This window comes from Micropterus salmoides, unplaced genomic scaffold (assembly GCF_014851395.1).
Source record: "Micropterus salmoides isolate LMB-PRFRI ecotype aquatic unplaced genomic scaffold, ASM1485139v1 Ms_hic_scaffold_8, whole genome shotgun sequence".
NCBI lineage: Eukaryota > Metazoa > Chordata > Actinopteri > Centrarchiformes > Centrarchidae > Micropterus > Micropterus salmoides.
This window is the reverse complement of record NW_024044570.1, coordinates 4,603,304-4,615,421: the sequence shown is the minus strand read 5'-3', so window position 1 is coordinate 4,615,421 and position 12,118 is coordinate 4,603,304.

The following is a 12,118-nucleotide window of genomic DNA, read 5'->3' as shown; positions in this document are numbered from 1 at the left end:
ACTGCCGTGAAGAGTCAGAAAGAGGCACAGATCATTGATTTTGCAGGGAGAGGAGAGTGAAACATCCAATGATCAATCGGCACAGGAAGTGAATGTGGCGATGAAAGATTTATAAAGGGAGTAGATCCTTACGCAAAACTGCTGTTCTAAATATATATATGTACACACGCACACACACACTCTAAATCTTTAGATAGTACAAAAAACAATATACTCGCTTTACCTTAGGTGAGGCAAAAAATGGAGATTTGATTATTCATTTTAATTTATCAAGTAATGTTCCTTTAGGCAGTTACTGTATGCGTATTGTATATTGTTACCCTGCATGTGTCAAGTGGCAACCTCCCTGTCTGAAAAGTGAAGCCAATGCGGAAGTGCCCTCAAACCTGCATTCTTTCTAACGGCCAGCAGGGGGCAACTCCACTGGTTGCTAAAAGAAGTCTGATTGCATTGGAGTCTATCACAAATGTCTACTTCTCACTTGATTTATTATCTCAGTAAACACTTTCCTAATGAGTTTACGGTCTCAATCGCTGATTACAAGTCTTCTTCAACACAGCATGATGTCCGTTTTGTAAATTATTACATCCACCACAGTTTACAGACCCACTTCCTGCTTTAACCTTGACCTACCGTATTTACTGTAGTTGTGTAAACACAGTGTTCCTGTTCAGTGAGCGATAAGGGGAGGAAGGGTGAGGGAGGGATGGATGAGGGGATAAATCAGGGTTGTGGACAGATGGTGGAAGAGAACGATAGTACTTTGTCAGCCGGTGGCAGGAACACGGTAGAGAACCAGGGGAGCTGAGACTGAGTGTGGGAGCAGTCTGTTGTTGGGCTCTGTTTCGTATAGATCCCCCCGGTGGTTCCTGTATTCAAACAAAAGGGAGAGACGGTGAAAAACAAAGAAAAATGTAAAAAGTGCCTAAATATCTTTAAGCTGAAATCTGTCATGTTCGAGGCGTGTTCTTTGTTCCCTAGTAATAAAACTTCATTAGTTCACTTCAAATTGCAGTGCAGAACTTTTGTCTCCCCTCACAGGTGCTGCACAGGTGTGCATTAGGACCTGTGTGACTAGCATCTTGATATGCCACACCTGTGAGGTGGATGGACTATCTCGGTAAAGGAGAAGTGCTCACTAAAACAGATTTTGACAGATTTGTGAACAATATTTGCGAGAAATAGTTGTGTAAACAGAGAAAGTCTTAGATCTTTGAGTTCAGCTCCTGATGAACGGCGGTTGCATTTATATTTTTGTTCAGTGTATTTTTACCATTTCTACCATACTCTTAGCTGCTGTAGCTACACCGTCGCTACGGTTGCTCCAGAGCTGCGTCACCTCCCTTCAATTTCAATTCAAGTGGCTTTGCTGGCATGGCTGCATACAATAAAACGCTGCCAAAGCATATAAACACAAACTTTACATCATGATAAACATAAATAAACAAACAATTCTCAATGGTAAACGTTCTCTCCAATGGATCTTTTTTTTCACACCAATGGTGGACCAATCATTGCCGGTTGACGTACAAGAACAGTTCTGCACACCAGCTTTAAAAGAACTACTGCTGGTGCATTTTCAACCTAGTGATGGATAAAAAGCTCAGGGGTTTTTGGAGTCCACTAACAAATTACCTATTTTGTTGTTTAGGTATCAGAGCTTGTTGGCCTCCAGGTCAACAGGACAAATCACATCTCTTCCATCTTTGTTTCACCACCAATGGAAGAAATAATGTCGAGGCGACGATCAGTTTCCTTTTACAGCTACAGAAAAAGCTGTAGCTCATTTTAAGATCCACAGACGGGTTCCACCCTTGTATGATGTTACGTGGGAAAGTGAACCGGCCTTTGAAACGAACGGACAACAACAAATCCCCGAAGGAAAGGTTCCCAGGGTGTTTTTCAGGACATCAGATAAGATCATCCAGTTTTTATTGTTGATGTGTTTTTAACCTTTATTTTTACAGCTCTTCAGCTCCTCCCTGCTTCCAGTCCAGTGGCAAAGTCTACAAGTACTACTTGTTTCTCACTGTTATTGTGTCTGGCTTCAGCTTCGAAGACGTGTTGGCTGCAACATTGCGTTTACTTAAATTGTTATTCAATGTTACATCTAGGATGGAGTTGTAGCAGCGAAAGAGAAGCATTTTTTTTGTGTGTGCTCGCAAAGAGCGCCATGCTTTATATGTGGAATTGGAAAAAATCCAATTTTGTGTTTTCCAAATTAAAATTAAAATGCAATTTCACTACCTTTTGGACCACTATAGTTACCATATCTGTGTACATCTGTTGGAAATGCTAGAGCAGATTATAAAAACAAAATACCCAAAAAGCTAAACTGGCTACAGAAGTCTACTGGGGAGGAATTTCCCAGGACTAACCATTAGCCCTGGGAAAAAACTATTCAGTTTTTATTCTTTCCACAATAATTTTACAATCATGGCACACCTCCTAAGCCTTATAACGGCAGAGAGAACACTTTTAATACAACCTCAGAATTATCATATATATATATATATATTTTATATGATAGATTATTTTAAAATATATTTTACATAACTTATGTTTTCTATTTAGCTTAATATATTTTACACTATATTTGGATTTGATGTGATTTTGTCATAAACAGCAGTCATAACACACATAGAAAACGTCATAAAACAAGACAAAAGAAGAGAAAAACAAGCAAAGCAGAAAATAAAATCAGGATAAAGAAAAGGAAAATGAGAAAGAAAAGAATAGAATAGAAAAATAAGAATGCATTTTTTTCCAGCAGTTAGTGGGGAAAACATGTAAAACCACCAGTGTGATCCTTTAAAATGTACCAAAATGTAGAAGCTTTAAAAGGATTGCTTCACACAAAGCAGAATGAGTTTCACAATTTTTATTTTTACATAACTCTCATATAATTCAGATATTAGGTTCTGTGAAAACTGCCCCCAGTACAATAGAGGAACATAATTGTTGCTCTATGAAGAAATATATATATATATATAATTTTGTGATTTGGGTGAAGCGACCCTTTAACAGCAGCAGTGAAGTTGAATGTATTTTCAGACTGAGGATAATCTCCCCCCTCTATCAATACATGTATTGAGGTAATGAGGTCATGTCACACAGAACAGACTGGGTGTCATTAAACACCCCCACACCCACCCCCTCCCCTCCTGACAGAGAGGTCAGAGGTCGGGCTCTGGAGCTGGTAACAGTCAGGAGGCAGGTTCAGAGCCCTCTGGGGATCCTCATCGAACCCACATGGTGTTTCTGTCACATCACAAAGTGTCGTTCCGATCAATCGATCACACGGGTCAAGTTCACACAGAAGCCACACAACAATGGATAAACAGCAGCTCAGCTCGGAAGATCCAGAACTGATCTACAGATTTAAAGCGGCATGTGTAGTGAACTGTTCCCTTCATCACAGGTACAGTAGTAACAGGGTCTCAGCATATTTTAGTGGATTGTGGGAATTCTGTGTTTAAATGTTTTATGTTGTGTATTCTTTGCTTTTATAATTTGTTTGACTTCTTTTAAAATTTGATTTCATGTTTATTTCATTTGAACTGTATTTCTCAGCTTAGTGTCTTGAAACTTAATGTACATATTTATAAGAATTTACTTCAGTAGGAAATAATGGACTGGTGCCACAGGCAGTGAAAAAATGTCAAAGTATTGAGAGACAGGTTGGTTTTGGTCTTTTTCGTGGGATTTGTTGACAATAACAAAAATGCAGAAAAACACCAGACGGATACTTTGAGGTTATGGTAAACCTCCAGGGAATAAATCAGTACTATGGTCCCTGAAGCTCACACAAAGGAAACCTGTTTTAGCAAAAAAATTAATTAGTAACATAAAACACCTGAGCACAGCTGGTGCAGACTGGAAGAATATTGAGCAACAAATGTGCTTCAGAAGAAAACTTTTCCTCAGTAATTGTATGTTTAATTAAGGCGGAAATGTCTGTTTGTGGCAAATTTAGGAGTCCAAACAAGCAGTCTGTAACATCAGTATGATTGCTTATGTTAATCTACATGTTTACTTTCTGCAGAGGTCTTGTTGATTTAGGTGATGGGAACCGGCCGCTCCGTCCGACTTTGATGTTTCGCTTCCATTGTTGGGACGGCTCTGAATCGCAGCCGGCTGGCTGGTTGTTTGGTTGGATGGTTGGCAGCCATTGAACCTTTGCGAAGATTAACTGTTATTACCGGCGTCTTTGTACGTCCAGGCTGCTCTCTGCATACCAGCGGAGAAACAAAACACTCCTCTCCAGCCTCTCCAGTGGAGGAGGCTTCAGAAAACAGCAGGTCTGGTTCGCTTTTATCTGCACACTGACGAGAGTATAAGAGCACTAAGTGGTCTCTCCACTGACAACAAGTCCCTTTTTAGGAGAGAAGAGGTCCGATATGTTCTGTAATAGCCCCGACCCCACACACACGCACACAATGGAAAATCTTTCTATTTTGGGACAGACACGGTCACAGATCGCCTTAATAAAGAGGCAGGAATGCGTTGAGGCACTTCTGCGTTCACTTCAACTATACGATCTCTGACTCTCCTCGTCCAGTCTCCCGCAGCACTAATGAGCTTTGCATTCAGACGCTCACTCAGGCAGCACCGCTTGTATTTGAAACACATGGTGAGTTACACGCTGCCAACACACGTGACCCTCTGACCCCTGCTGCACTCCACAACACATCGTCATGAATGTTGTGTGGAATCTGTTTGTGCTGCAGGAAGAGAAACTGCAGCAGCTCGAAGTCGTTTTGTCAGTTTACTAAAAGCATAAATCAGAGCGCTACAGACATCAACCCCGACCTGACTGTTGTATCAGACTACATTAGTTTTACATATGTGTACCTAATAAACTGGCAACTGAGCGCACATTCCTTGGGTGACTAAATCAAATACCTATTCACTAATTTCACATGCAATTATGCTAAAATATGTAGAAAAAAATTTGCTGAGGTGGAAAAGTTGGTGTAGGTATAAATTTAATACATGAAACTAACAGAAATGTCATACTTCCATCACGGTTTTTTAAATCATTTTTGATCATTTGAAGTTTGACTGGAGTTCTTTTCATGTTGTTTCCTCTTATTCTGCAATGTTTTAATGGCTCACTGGATATTCAGCTCCACAGACTGTTTATCTTAATAAACCGACTCCTAATATTAATAGTAGTGGAAACGTTTTGTGGAAACTCAGTCAAAAATTGGAAGGAAACGCGATTCCTGTCAAAACACAGAACTGCAGTAGTATGTGGTGTATATTTGGAGTATCATCACTGTGTCTTTAATGGTGACATGCTGTGCCAACAAGTGAAAATACACTTATATAATAATCCCACCACTCATGGGACAAAAAGAAGTACGCAGAACTTTGATTGGTGCAAAATCACGTATTGCATATACATATTTTGCAAAGATCTAATGTGTAATACTGGTAATAACGGTTAGTTTGCTGTCCATGTAGAGTAAACTAGATGTTTGTAGGTTGTTTATACGCTCCGATAATGTTAATCCAACACATTTTTGTAGTAGCGTCCATGTTGATTCCACATTCCGACTTGAACACACACTGAAGTTGGAAGAACGACTTCACAACTCGGGAAATGGGACAATCCGAGGAGCATGTGAATGCACCGTGAGCCACTGGTTGCAGTTCACAACACTCGCCACTAGATGCCAGTAAAACTTACACACTGAACCTTTAAATATCAAGTAATTGCTTTTCTTTGCACTCTATTCATTGGCTTTACAGTGTTTATAGGGAACATTAACATTTAACATCATACATATTATATTGCAGAGGATTCTTCGATTCCTAATTATTAGTCACATCTGCAGTGAATTTCAATGGTCAGCCAATAAAATCTGTCCACTCTGCTCATCATTCATTTAAAAAAGTAAAAGGCTTGTTTGCATGAGACGGGACATAATAACAGACTCTGATTAGAGGTTTGTGTGATAGTCAAACTCCATCTGCTCCACTCCTGTTTTTCAAACATGTGTTTACTGCATGCACAGACCTTAACCTCCTAAAGCTAATTAGAATTGATCTCTGGTAGTTTTCTGTGTGTGACACGGAAACCTGTTTCACTGCTGACTGCTCAGTTCACTTTCCCTTCTCCTGTGTCTGTTTTCTGTCAAGCTGTATGTGAGATGAGTGGGTTAAAATGAGCCATGCAGTTTCACAGAGCTGCAATGTCACACAGGAGCAAGTTTGGGGAGCAATGAACGTTACCTTGACCTTTGATAGGAAAATAATGAACTTTGATGATAGGCTGAGACCCACGTCAATTACATACAGACATTGCTCAAGTGTCCCCACAATGAACTACCTCCAACTTATTGTGGGAAAAAAAGTATTCACTTTGCAGAGAGAAGTTGGGGGTTTTCCCATTTACTTCAGTTAGCCAGAGTTTTATTGGAACAGCATGTAGTGGACATTAAAGGAACTGCAGCTTAATTCTGTGGTTTTCCTCAATCTTTGAACTTTAACAACACATTCTCACTCCCATGTCACATATTGACTCTTGGTCAAGGCCTCTTGGTGTTGCTTTTCAATGCTCTGGGTAGCCCTTTAGCATCGTTTTTTGAGGTTTAGGACTCCACAGTCAAGTTAGTAAAAAATAAATATGCAATGTTTGGTCAAGTTAGCTGTGAAATGTGGTTAGGTTTAGGAAAAGATCATGGTTTAGGTTGAAATAACTACGTCAGTTAAAGTGAGTTAGTGAGAACGGGCTGACTTTAATTTAAGGAAAACTGCAAGTTTCTCAAACTGGTTCTCATGTTCTGGTTGTCATTCCTACAAGTTACAATAGCATTTTTTGCACAAACTGTCCATTGCTGCGAATATGAGACTGTAGCTCAAACAGTTAGAAGAACACGACTCCATTAATGTTATTGCTACATATTGTTAAGGGTAGTGATATTTTTTTTACATATCAGACATCTGTATCTGTGGCCAGATAGGATCAGAGTGAAGCATGAGTTTAGGGGGTGGCTGTGGTTGTATGCTATGGTAAGCGCTCGGTGTGTGATTGCAGTGTCAGTGAGGGCTGGGAGGTTGAGAGTAGACCAATGAGTGGAGGAGTTTGTTCCTGATGGGGACAGTGAGCCTTGGGCCAGTCAACCTTAGAGGTGAAACTGAAAGTGAACGCACCTGAACTAAACCAAAAAGTAGTTCTGCAAAATATGATCATTTACAGTTTGGGTGTTAACTGTAATATTACCCAAAGTGTTACCTTCCCATAAAATCGAATAGTGTGTGTTGCTGGCTTATCTCAACATGCTTAGTCCTGTGTACAGTGCAAATCTGTCTAAATACAGCTGTGGTACTTGAGGTGTGATTACTGAGCATTTTCCAGAGTTTGCTCATTTGTTTATTTACTTAATTACTTTTCTTTGTATGTAATGACCCCATAAGTACCTCATGGGGGTCATTATGTAATCAAATCAGATCAATAAACTCAGCTCTAGCAAAGTCCCCAGCCATCAGTGAGTCAAGCTGGAGAGACTGAAATTAACCGGCTGTGATTTTATTAACCACTTGGTATATTTGTTTTAAGAAAAACATTAAAATACAATATTGTTGACTGAATTTGCCAGCTAGGCAAACATATTATTTAACTCTATTATGAATATTTTTTTATTTCTAATTTGGTGGGTTAAGGTGTCGCATCCACCTCATCCATTAACGTTTGTGTGTCAGGATTGCGTTATTATTACTGAACAAGTAATGAAACCAAAATGTGTTTTTAAGCACATCATTAATAACCTGAATTTCGATGCATATGCAGTTTGTGTCTTGACCAGCAGGGGAGACTCTGTGATTCCATGTTCGTCTATCCTCAGTGTGACAGATTTGGTTGTAAACGAGGCATAAATTCCTCCGAAAAACAGAGCGATTTTTCAAAGCAGTGTTTCTGAATAAACCTTCCCACTGGTCCAAAAAGGAGCCGTTTGCTGCCGACTCCAAGCACAACAGAGCCACCTGACAGAGCCGCCAGCCAGCAGAAATTCACCTCAATGCCTTCAGAAAGCTGCTTTATGTGTGTCCTGCCTGAAACCGAGGGAGGAGAGAGGAGAAAGGCCTTAAAGAAAAAGAGTCTGCAAAATGCAACTCAGAGCTGTAACTCAGAGTTTCCTAGCAACATGCTCTACGAGATGAAACTGAAAGTTTTACCTCTCTGGATCTGCTTCTTTTATTCAGTGCTATTTTATTGTCTTCTTGCTGAAGCAGAGTTCGGTTTTATTAAGTAAATAGCAGGTTGTTTTTTTCCCCAGTTGGTAATCCCCTGAAACCAACCACACACACATTTCTCCCTCAATGAATTTTCAACAGCAGAATTCGCAGATGCATTTGCATGTGTTGTTTTTTCACTGTAATCTCTCTCCCTGCCTCAGACCTGTTGAATCTCTAACCTCACAGCTCTCCTATTCTCCACTCCCAAGAAGAAAAAAAACCCAAAAAAAACAAGACAAAAGCATGAATGCATAATTAATATGGTGAAGCTGCATTTTTAATTGTTGCTGGTCTTCAAAGTTGCCCAGTGCCATTGTCTCTCGGTTCGGGCCGGCTGCTTCCGATGGCAGAGCTTCATTCAGGTCTTTTTAGGCCTAGAGCGCTGCAGAAGCACCGGCAGACAACGGCTCCAAGCTTGCCCCTTTTCTCAGGGTGTCTGCCAGCACAATGGACTTCCTTAGCCTGCACACAAAAGAGGCTGGCGCATGAAAAAACACCCAAATTCAATGGCATTCCTCTCCACAATGCGCTCAGAGAATATGTGCTTGTCCCTCTCCTTCCCTCCCTCTTCTCTCACAGCACTGAGTGATGCATTAGGATGATGCGTGAGGATCAGGAAGTGACATATTCCTGTGTAAAAATGAAACAAATCGTGCACGAGTGAGAAACAAGACCAACAGTCTGCAGCTATGCTAGCAACTCCCAGAGGCTGTACTCATGCAAAGCGCTAATATGAGTTAAGTGCAATCATTCTTTTAATTAGCAGGTTAACATTTGCTACTTAGCCCTACACACAAAGTGCAGGTGGGGCTGATGGCAATGATATCTGTTTTTCAGGTATTTGGTCATAAACCAAAGAATAGGTAAGATACAATTTGGAGCTGGTGATGGTGCTAGATGAAAAGTTAGGGGATCATCAAAGTTATTAAAATTCATCCTGGTAAATGACATAAACCAAACATTAAGGTGATCCATACAATACCTCTTGAGACAAACAAACCTTATTGTCTTTCTAGAGGAAAAGTCAGGTCACCAGACTCGGTGGGAAACAGGTACACAAATTCGTACCTTAATAGGTGTTAATTGTGTTCCTGCCATCAAATGTTGATCATTGCTCCGACGTTGTTTATTTACTTTTATCTTATTATCTTTATTTCCTGGTTCAGATGCTGTTTTGTCGTGGTCCAAATAAGGAACAGTGCTCCACCTGGGCGTGTCCTTTGACGTGTGATTGACATTGTCATTTGTCTTATTAGTGCTGACAGAAGATGAGTTGGGAGGGTTTGACAGCACATTACTGTCACAGGTGACAGATGCTTTGAGGGTTTTTTTTTTTTTTCCATAATAAAACTTCCACAGAGAGAATTCCAAGTGACAAAAAAGGATGTTTGAGTGCAGCGCAAATTTTAACCAAGCTGGATGCAAAACAAACTGAGCTAGTAAACTATTTATTGTAGGAGGCGGAGATCTGTTGTCTCTTGGGATTTTGTGCAGCGCAGCAAAAACGAGTTTTTCATTGTAAAACGACAGTAATACATATTTGTTAAAGTTCGTCTCTCCTTTTCTCTACTGTGAAAGACGGAGCTCCTCTTCAATGCACAATCAGTGTGTGCCAGGGAGTGCTCAGGTGTAGGCTACTGATACTTAGAGTTCAGCACAAACTAACAGCATTTGGTTTCTTGTTGGGCTGAATGAGGTATGATAGGCTATTTTCAGTTTTGGTCATTAGGAGCTAATGTCGTTCAACACATAACATATAGCTACTGTCCTGGTAACAAGGCTTCCATGAGAAAAACTAATTATTTGATTGTTCATCACTGATTGAAATTCAGTCATTCTTAGTTCGATATTCTTCCTACATTTCCCACAATGCAACTCGACTGCAGGCAGTTAATTCAGAGATTGTGGTGTCTTATGCTAGTAGGGCTGCACGATATTGGAAAAAACTCACATTGCAATAATTTTGTTTTCTGCGATTTATATTGCGATATGAAAAATACTTTTTGCAACCAAATCCACTGTTTCGGTGGTTTTCTCCTTTTCCTCGCTTATTTTGACAAGTTGTTGTCAAGAACAATATTGTGATTGGTGGCTTGCTGTGAGCCTGCTTGTCAATCACTAGCAACAAACTCTGTGTATCCAGAAACCCTTAAATTGGAGTAAATTAGTTCCATCAGACAGACTTCTCTTGTAGATTAGTCATGGAAAATGAGAACCGTGCAAGTTTTCCTTTTTGTATCAAGCAGCAAAAAAGTTGAGGTGTTTGAGTTTATTTGACTTGCTTGACATATGACATCCTATGATGTCACTATTGCACATGGGCACATTGTGATGGCGATGCTGAAAAGATTTATTGTGCAGCCCTATATGCTAGAAGCTGCTACTGTAGCCTGGATCGTCCTGCCTGCAGCAGAGATCAGCAGCGAGCTATTAAGCTAACTTCCTTTGATCTCCTCACCTGCAGACTTTTTTCATTAACAAACTTGTAGTCTTCAGCTCAAGACAATTTATCAGACCTCCCTCAGCTCCCTTTATACAACTTCGAAGCGGTTCTCCCCAACGACCTGTAAACAGACTCTGTTGTGTAAAATCAGTGGAGATCCCTTTTACATTTGCGGGGACCTGATTTTTGTCCCGACAATGTGGATGCGTCAACAGGTTGTTGCCAGACTGTTGCTGGTCAGATGGGCGACATTAGCGCCCCTATCACATCCTCTGTGTGTGGAGTTGTAGTGGGTGAGCCGGAGGTTGATGGGGTTTGGTGGGGGTTGCTCCACCATTGTCAGGTGCACACCGAGCCCCTTGGCACACCAGCCGCAGCTTACCACCCCAAGCCTGCTGGGAGCCTCAAAGGGCAACGACGGAGGGAGAGGCGAGCCGGGTGAACTTCACCAACACCAGCAGCCTAATCCTCCTGCCCTGTACATCTGCGCCGAGCCGGTTTCAAAAGCTAGACACCCCCCCTTACTCTAACATCCCCCCCCTCCACCCCATCATGCACCACCTCTTTTCTTTTCTCTCACTGTTGTTCTGCAGCAGGAGAAAGGACGGGCTTTTGTAGTGGCCCACAGACACAAGACCTGAGGCTGCCGGTCGTCAAATGGAAGCGCTCTCTGGGCCTTTCACAGCGCTCACTTTGCTCATGTCGACTGAGGGAAAGAGGGGGAAACTCTTATTTTAGCACGTGAAAAGGCTCCAGACGGGGACATGAAGGCCGGCTCTTCACATCGGACACAATTGACTTTGAAAGCCGCTGTTTCTGTGAGAGTAGTAGGGAGTGTTTGCCGGGATGTTGGCATCGTGTTTTAATTGAATTTGACTGTCAGCAGGTCTCAAAGGGGCCCAAACAAGCGTATTATGATAACGCTCTTCTGGGATCCTGCTATAGTAAACCAGAGACAAACATGAAACAGAAAAGGTCAAATGGCTTTTACACAGTGTTGCAATCACTCTGTTTTTTTTTACACTAAGTTTACACTAATAAACAAATTATTTTAAAAACTATGAAGGAAAGAAAGTCAGAATTGCTGTTAATGGATAAGGCTGGCAATATTCTTTATTATATTGTCAACAAATCTCACGAAAAGACCAAAACTAAGATCCTTCTTGAAGAAAACACAGACGAAATTAAAAATAATTAACAAAAACACAAATAAGTCATCACTCTAAAATATTGTTTTGAAGCCTGGAGTTTGTGTTTACTGCTTACTTTGATTTTCAAGCTGTTATTTTAAGATATAATAACTACATAATGTTGCTCATAGTGATGAACCCAGAAAGTCTTCAGTTCCAATCAGCTGTTAGGTCATTATCTTGGTTTTATTGCCTGCAGCTTAAATGTTTAGCAAAGCAGGCAGTTGTTTTCAACAAAGAA